General features: G+C 43.8%; 1 long non-coding RNA gene across 1 annotated transcript in view; it reads right to left on the reverse strand.

Moving 5' to 3' along the window:
- LOC147035765 (uncharacterized) overlaps positions 1–8,964 on the reverse strand; it is a 76,247-nt gene that overhangs the window by 22,607 nt on the left and 44,676 nt on the right. The window contains exon 2 of the long non-coding RNA XR_015062641.1: positions 6,554–6,604. This is a non-coding gene — a long non-coding RNA (uncharacterized LOC147035765). The remainder of the gene's footprint in view (positions 1–6,553; positions 6,605–8,964) is intronic.

Below are 8,964 nucleotides of genomic sequence, written 5' to 3' on the forward strand. Positions count from 1 at the left end.
CAGCAGTGCGGCCATTTGAGGTAAGGGAGGTATGGAGGGGAACATACACCAGAAACAGATTTGATTAAACGCCACCAGGATTTTGAGGAGGGAGAGAGGTATGAGAGTTCAGACTTGAGATGAGAAAGATGTTGTTTTCTGGCTCTCCTGAGGGTAGATACACACTTGTTCCGAGCTTTGTGGAAAGAACTGAGATTGCCCTCAGTTGGGTTTGCTTTCCATGAGGCAAAGGCAAGTTGTTTCAGGACAACTGCCTCGCCACAAGCTTCAGTAAACCAAGGGCGGGAGGAAGGGTAAGACAACTGAACACGAGAGGGGATAAATCTGTGCATGAGGGAGAGCAAGTTTCTTTGAAAGAATTCCCAGGATGAGTTGATGTTTGAGAAAGTAGTGATAGGAGACCAGTCTGTAAGTTTGATGGCTGCTTGGAGACCCTGCCAGTCGGCTTGAGTGAAATGCCAGACTCGACGGCGGTGAGGTGGTTCTCTGATAACAGCCAGAGAGATGTCCACTTTAACAAGGACGTGGTCAGAAGAACCAATTGGAGCGAAGGAAGAGCAGCAGATATTGTCAGGGAAATTTGTCAAAATCAGATCCAGAAGAGATGGAGTACCATTGGTTGAGATCCGGGTCGGGAAGTTGACCGATTGAGTCAGTCCCAATGAGGCCAAACTTGATGCCAAACAGATGTTATTTTCATGGTCAAACCGATAAACTTAGATGGTATTCATAGAATACATACCCTACACAATCGTGAGAAGGACTTGGTGTGAGCAAAGTCTTGTTTAAAGGTTATTTTTGCTTTGATCTTATATGGCTAACAGATCACGTGACCGCTGATGTCATATTTTTCATCCATATTTCCCATGGGTAGTTGATTAATTAGTTAAATTTTGCATTGGTCGGTTAAGCTGTTTATCCTACGGAGATTTTAAAAGATTTTCCCTCCAATCCATTATAGCTGCCAGACCATATGATGGTCATTTTAATGAAAATCCTGTTCAAATTTCAAGTCAATCGGATGAATATTGAGGATTCCAGAAATTTGGCTCATGTTGACCTTTTGGCCATTGTTGACCTCAAAAATATTTGGTGGTTAAATTAATTGACTTGATATGAAAATCCTCTTCAAATTTCGAGTCAATTGGATGAAAATTGATGATTTTATAAAATTGGTCTCTGTTGATCTTTGGCCTATGTTGACCTGAAAAGAGTGACCGCTATATCACACAGTCATGTAACATGTGGTAAAGTTTCAATTTCCTTCGCTGAACGGTTTTCGATGTACACTCGTAACAAAATGCAGACACGTACGACGTATGACATACGACATACGTACGTACACCACCGATCACTTATGCCTGCTCTTTGCTTTGCAAGCACAGGGTAATAAAATGCAAGGTGACAATTCTGGACAGTATGTATGGGGGACGATTTACAAATTATCCATCTCCATTGGAGTCATTGTGATCATGTCTTATTTGTGAGGGCATGTATAATTGTGCAGTAAAGTTCATCATCTAAACAAGAAAGAGTCCCATTGAAGAGTAATGTGTCGAAGGGTAAAATGGAAATGAACGAGTGGAGCGGAAGTTGGCCAGAATTGGAAACATTAAGCATGGAAATGAAATACCATATTGCAAGGAAAAGTGATTGGTGGGTTTGATGGGGTAGGAGTGGGGGTGGGGGGGAGTTGCGGAACACAGCCTGTTTTGAAGCCCTGGATATAATTTGGGATTGTCCATTCTCAGGATTCAAGAACTCTACAAACAAGCAACAGTCTTGGGGTGCATAAGCCTAGATTTTGGGAGATTAAACAGGAGGTAATTATTGGAAGAACACAAGTACTGTGAAGGGGTTGGAGAAGATCAGAGGGAGCAGAGAGAGTTAAACAGGAACAGAGGTGATGAAAAAAAGAGGCCGCTAACCTGCTTGGGATGTTAGAAGAACATATCTTGTGCCATGGCCTCATTATGTTTGATGCTAATAATGGTGGGACCTTTAGATTATACAGTTTTCAAAAGAGACAGATATGGATTCCAGGGAAACAGATGATGCCAAGTCTGCAGTTGGCATTGGAAATTAGCATTGTGGTACATTCAGCCCAGACTTCTATTATTACAAACCTCTTCTATTAGCTGACCATAGCAATATGTGGGTTAATTTGATGATCCATCCAAAGTGACAGCGTGTGGCATTGAAATTTTTCAGGTTTGAAGAGCATGGTCCATTTATCAGACTAGCAATTAATCAATTCCAAATCAGTAGAGAGTGATGTCGCTGCTGTGTTTGTCAGTGGGATTGTACAACACAATGTGGAATATTGTGCAAAAGGGAGGGTCTCCAAATATTGAATATGTCATTGATGTCGATGCCGGAAAGAGTGGGACGAATATGTTGCTATTGGCTAAACCAGCCTTCACTGGAAGATAAGATGATAAGAGAAGGTACAATTGATGGGAATGCATTGACTACACAAGTCAGATAGCAATGTGCTAAGGAGGTCTTGTTGCTCACAAGCAGTGTTCTTGGCAAGCAAACTGGGATACGAAAATGTGTTGAATGCCCGAACTGTGTCCAAGGAGATTGTGTTCTCCTGTTTGAGATGTATGGCTTCTATCCATTGCTGAAAGTGAAGCTGCAGTGTTTCCAGGTTTGAGTGACTAGGATGGAATCCACATTGTGGTGACAACAACCAGAAATAGAGTAAATACTTGACAAGAACAAAAATGGTGTACTCTTGAATCTGAAAGTAAACCTACTAGTTTGTAGCTACTAGTATTTGTTTTCTTTACCCTTTTTGTGGACAGGAGTGATGTTTGCAGACCTCCTGGAAGAAGAGAGGCTGGGAAAGGAAAAGGATAGGCTGAAGAACACAGACAGAAGTGAAGCAAGAGTATTTTGGGTTTTTTAATAGGATCTGCGGCTCATTGTGGAGCTGCCACACTCAGATGCATGCATGCATGCACACAAAAGAATACATGAGACAACACAGGACTGTTAGATGAGACAACCACAGCCGCTGGCCTTGGAGAAATTCCCGTAACTTCCTGGAGCACTTTAAGTACCAGCAGCATCACACTCAGAACAATGAAACCACATTTATCACTGCACCCAAATGGGGCAATTCCGAAAAAGGAATTTCCTTCTCTCGGATGCCAACTAATGGGGATTGTCTGTGCTCTATTCTTTTAAAAGTTGACTGTCAAGCAAGGAAGCAACAAGAACTGTTTTTAAAAGTCTTTGGAAAGACTCGGCTGGAGTGAAAAACCAAATACCTCCCAGACTCGGAGCAGATGCTCAAACGATTACACCAGCGAGTCTGGTAATAGCAGCGGAGGTTGTGATATCATGTGCACGGATGCCATCTCAGCTCATCAGCAAAGCAGGGTTGAGGCCAGACAGAACATTTTCTATCTTCTCAATAATGAAGGACATGTCATCCAGTAGACACTGCATATGAGGGGAGAGGCTGCTGGTTGCCAATCCGAGGATGACAGATGGTACGGCAGAGGGTCGAGTGATTAGCAAAGAGATAAAGAGGATTTTGCAGAGAGTCAGAGAGATCATAGATGAAAACCAGGAAAAGAACAGGGCTCAGAACACTGCCTTGAGGATCTCCAGCATGGACGGGAAGAGGGGATGATAGAACTCCATAAGGGCCACACATTGGCTGCAACAGGAGAGGAGTCTGATAGCCATGAGTGGAGAAGGCCTTGGATACCATCGGAAGACTGTTTAGTGAGCAGGGCAGGGTGCCAGACCACATTGAAAGCATGCAATATGTATCGGGAAATGGCTCTGATTTCATCTCTGGCATTGAGGATCTCCATCCTTTGTTGGGTGAGCAGAAGCGGCATGTCCAGGGTTGGAGTGCCCTAATCTGAAACCAAATTGATGATCGGAAATTAAGCCATTGGAGAAGAGGGAGGATTTAATGTCTGAAGCGATGATGGATTCCATAACCTTGCTGATGATACGGAGAAAGCTGATTGGTCTGTAGTTGCTGGGATCTGTTTTTGCACCTTTTTTATGAAGGGCAGTAATGTTTGCTGATTTTCAAGCAGATGGCAGATGACCTTGAGCAAATGAGAGGGTGAATAGAACAGGGTGGTTGAGCAAGGGCAGCAGAGCAGGTTTTTAGGACATGTGGGCTGATGCAGTCTGGACCGGTTGCAGACTCTGAGTTGAGGTTTGACAGCAAGCTCCACTTTTCAGGAGAAAAGGACACAGAGTCCAGGAGCAGATGGTGGGTACAGAAATTGTTGGGTTTGGGACAAATAATTTAAAAGCAAAAACAAAGTATGTTATTCAGCCTTTTCATGTGCGGTATCAGCATTGTGGCCAGTTGAGGTATGGTAGGTGATTGGAGGGGGAACATTCACGATAAACAGACTTAACTAGACACCACCAGGATTTGGAGGAGGGAGAGAGGTTTTAGAGTTCAGACTTGAGAATTGAAATATGTTGTTTTCTGTCTCCACTGAGGGTAGAAACACACTTGTTCCGAGCATTATGGAAGGAATTGAGATTACCCTCAGTTGGGTTTGCCTTCTATGAGGCGAAGGGAGTTTTGTTTCAGGACAACTGCCTCACCACAAGCTTCAGTGTACCATGGGCGGGTGTAAGGGTAGGACAACTGAAGATGATATGGGATAAATCTGTGCATGAGAGAGCAATTTTCTTTGAAATAAATCCCAGGACGAGTTGATTTTGGAAAATGTAGAGATGGGAGACCAGTTTCGAAGTTTAATGGCTGCTTAAAGTCCTTGCCAGTCAACCTGAGTGAAATGCCAGACTCGACGACACTGAGATGATTCTCTAATAACAGCCAGAGAGATGTCTACTTTAACAAGCATGTGGTCACATGAACCAGTTGGAGCGGACAAAGAACAACACATATTTTCAGGGAAATTGGTAAAAATCAGATCCATAAGAGAGGGAGTACTGACGGTTGAGATATGGGTCGGGTGGTTGACAGATTGAGTTAGTCCCAATAGGTCACGTCAGTCTTTGGCTGAAGTGCCATGGCAGGTCAGAGAGGTACCCACACCCAGCCAACTGGCATGACGACAATTGAAGTCACCACATATGTGGAAGAAAGAGAAGAGAAGAGATGAGAAGTACAGTACATGTACAACCATGAGGTGGGAATAGAGGAAGCCATAGCCAGAGGTATTCCTGTGGTTTTGGCGAGTGGGGGCAGTGCATGAAGAGTGAGGAATAGAGTCTTTGATGAAGAGAGAAACTCTACTGGCAGGATGAGGATCAGGTCTGTCATGCCAGAGGAGGGAGTAATGAGGGAGAGAAACTTGGGAATCAGAGATATCTTGAAGGAGGAAGCTTCTGTTAAGCAGATTATGTCTGGTTTGTCAGTGGCATCCTGTATGGAAAGATCTGTCAGTTTTAAGCGAAGCCCTGGATGTTTGAGGTCCACACTGTGAAAGAAGAGTGAGGGGAGGAAACTTGGGATGCAGAGGAAGGGAGGGAGAGGGTAGGACGAGGAAGGTGGGGGAGGGGTGGAGATAAGCAGAGTTGTTGAAAGAGTGTGGGGGTTTGCAGAAGAGCTCAGAGAGAGGGCTGGATGAGGATTTGAAAAGTCTCGCTGGTGATGGGTTGATGTACAGTTATTCATTGCTAAAGATGGACATGTGACATGCGATCACCTTGGTGCACAAATTTTGTCATGGAAAATCTGCCCACACAGGAACCACACGCGAAGATATTAAGCAGTGTAACCAGGTTTCAAGAAAGTCTGTTGTTGGAAAGTCTGTGTTGTTGGACAAGAAAGTCCGAGTCTTCAGGTCCTTGGTACTTCCAGTCTTGCTCTATGGGTGCGAGACTTGGACTTTGACCAAGGATCTGAGACGGAGACTTAATTCCTTTGGTACCAGGTCTCTTCGGAGAATCCTTGGCTATCGCTGGTCGGATTTTGTGTCCAACGAGCGGTTGCTGAGAGAGACTCGGATGAGATTTGTTACCTGCATAGTCCGTGAGCGTCAGCTGCGGCTGTATGGACATGTGGCTCGTTTTCCTGACGCTGATCCTGCTCACCAGATTCTCTCAGCGAGGGAGTCTCATGAGTGGAGGAGGCCAGTGGGCCGACCACGTGCCTCATGGTTGCAGCAGGTTGACCATCATCTCAAGGAGATGGGGATGGGCCTGGCATCTGCCTGGGGGATGGCCAGACGGAGGCCCCTGGAGTACCGGCGGAAAGTGGACGCAGCGACGCGCTGTTCTGGCACATGCTCCCATACCTGACCTGACCTGTTGTTGGCTTTCTCGCTCAGGTGGCTGACTTATGATCCTGGGGTCCCGAGTTTGAGCCCCGTTGGCTGCTGAGTTAACACCAGTTGAGGTTGACTCAGCCTCGCCTTCTTCTGCGGTTGGCAAAATGAGTATCAGTGTTCTGGTAGAAGGGGCACAGCATCAGTGACACACCTGCACTTCCAAAAAAATGATAGCTACCTGGGAGCCAAGCTGCCATACATAAGAACACAAAATAACCTGGTTTCAAGAGATATCCTACAACAGCATTTCTCAGCTGGCTTACCAGATGATCCAGCCATCCTGGTATTTTGTCACTGTGAATCCCCTGTTATCCCTGCAAAGGATAAAAAAAAATACAGAATGAAGATTTTTAATAAAAGAAAAAAATTCAGGGTTTATTCAAGTGGGTATTTTTTTTTAATCCAGGTGGGTAAAACTGGGCTGGACCCGTAGTTACAACCCTGACTTCAGGAGCAACAAGAAGGCTGGAATCTGGACCATTTTTATTTCCTTTTTGCACACAACATGCCAATTCAGCGTCTCGTCTTACAAAGAGAACATCAAAGCTCACTCTCGACATTAATCAGCCTGTTTCTGGCTTGAGTTTTGAATATTACTAAGCTTGAGAATGCAAGTTCACATAGGTAAAGGCCCAGCCACACCTTGAAGTTTTCGCCAGCAATGGCAATGTATCAAAATATATGTAAAACGCTGGCTTACGTTGAACTTTTAATGTTTTTTTTTTTTAAGATTCGGAGGTATTCATAACGAGTTGGCCGTATGCATAACATATTAGTAACGGACACATAACGTTTCGTTGTCTTATAGATAACTTATACCAACGAATGATTAGCGTGTTGTCGGCGTTCACAACCTATGCCCAACGGTAGTCTAACTTATGCATATTGCGCTGCACGTATCGCCGACGATCACGTGGCGTAACCTATTAAAAGGCTGCTGCACAATGATTCAAATCATAACCACCGGAGAAATGGAAGTGTCAACATCGCAGTCACACTCTTGACGTTCTTCCCAGCATATGCCGACCTCTTAAAAATGTGTCTAAAACGCTGGTGCACGTCGAATACGGTATGGGTAAGTTTGGTATACGTGAATAGAACGCTAAATTACGCTATCATATGTCGGAGTAAGTGGAGCACGTTATGTAATTTTAAACGTGTTAAAAATTTTATGACGTACTTTCTCGTATGCCTCACACGTTCCACATGTGATGGGAATAAGGTCTACGCACGATATGCGAACATTGGCACACATCGAAAAAGTTACTTGTAAGCTACTCATAAGTCGAAACACGTCGAGCTAATGTCTAGCGTACCCGGAAAGTTATTTCTAACTTATGAGTAACGTCGTTTGAACCAATTCCTTACGTATTTCCAACGCACATTGACGTATGTGGATATATTTGATTGATGTCTTCCGGATGACCAAAGAACGAAATGAACGTGTTTGTAACTTACAACTACCATATAATGGCGTATTGGCAGCGTTTAGGGGAATTGGAAGATAAAAATGGGCTTCACAGAGGAGGAACCCATCAGTGTTCCAGACTCCATGGTTTTTTTTTTTTCTTCGGCATGACGGTGATGTTGACACTTCGATTTCTAGTGCGGTTATGATTTAAATCGTTGAGCGGCAGCCTTTTAATTATATTATATTATTACCGCACTAGAAATCGAAGTGTGAACATCACCGTCTAACCGAAGAAAAAAAGAAAAAAAAGAAAAAAAAAACCATGGAGTCTGGAACACTGACGCTAACCATTACCTCGACGTGTTTTGACTTATGAGTAACTTAGAAGCAAGGAATGTCGACGGGTCTCAACGAGCGCGTAGCATGTTAACAACATGTCACTCATATGTTATAAATAAGTTTCAGGTACGATAAACATTACCCCGACGTCTTTCAGCCTATGAGTAACTTAAAAGTAACGTGTGTCGACATATGTCAATGATCGCTTAACGTACCTAAAACTTATGGCCAGAGTAAGCGGAACTTGTGAGTCCAACGCTGGCATCAGTCGTAAAATTTCAAGCATGCTAAAATTTGAGGACAACCGCAAAGTACAACGATGAAAGCCAGCGTACTACGACGTATGCCAGTGTTTTTCAGCGTGCTCTCAATGTTTCCAAAACTTAAGGCCCTGTTGGCTGCTGAGGCACCTTGACGATTCAGCCAGCGTATGCCGATTTGTGAAAAATTTGTATAAAACGCTGGTACACGTCGAATACGTTATGGGTACGTTTTGTATACGTTAAGAGCACACTGAAAAACACTGCCATACGTCGTAGTATGCTGGCTTTAAACGTTGTACTTTTGGGTTTTCCTCAAATTTTTCATGCTTGAAATTTTACGACGTATGCCGGCGTATAACTCACACATTCCGCTCGCTAGCCATAAGTTGTGGGCACGTAATGCGATCGTTGACACACGTCAAAACACGTTACTTGTAAGTTACTCATAAGTCGAAACACGTCGAGGTAATGTTTAGCTTACCCGAAACTTATTTCTAACCTATGAGTAACGTTTTGTAAGCACGCTACACGAACGTTGTTCACACTTTGCAACACGTAACTTGAAAGTACGACTACTAATACTACTACTACTACCAACATCGACATCACTAAATTCTCTCGAACTACTACATCTACTACTACTACTAACATCGACATCACT

Source organism: Eptatretus burgeri, chromosome 1, assembly GCF_056783735.1.
Source record: "Eptatretus burgeri isolate ZD-2024b chromosome 1, Ebu_testis_v1, whole genome shotgun sequence".
NCBI classification, from domain to species: Eukaryota; Metazoa; Chordata; class Myxini; order Myxiniformes; family Myxinidae; genus Eptatretus; species Eptatretus burgeri.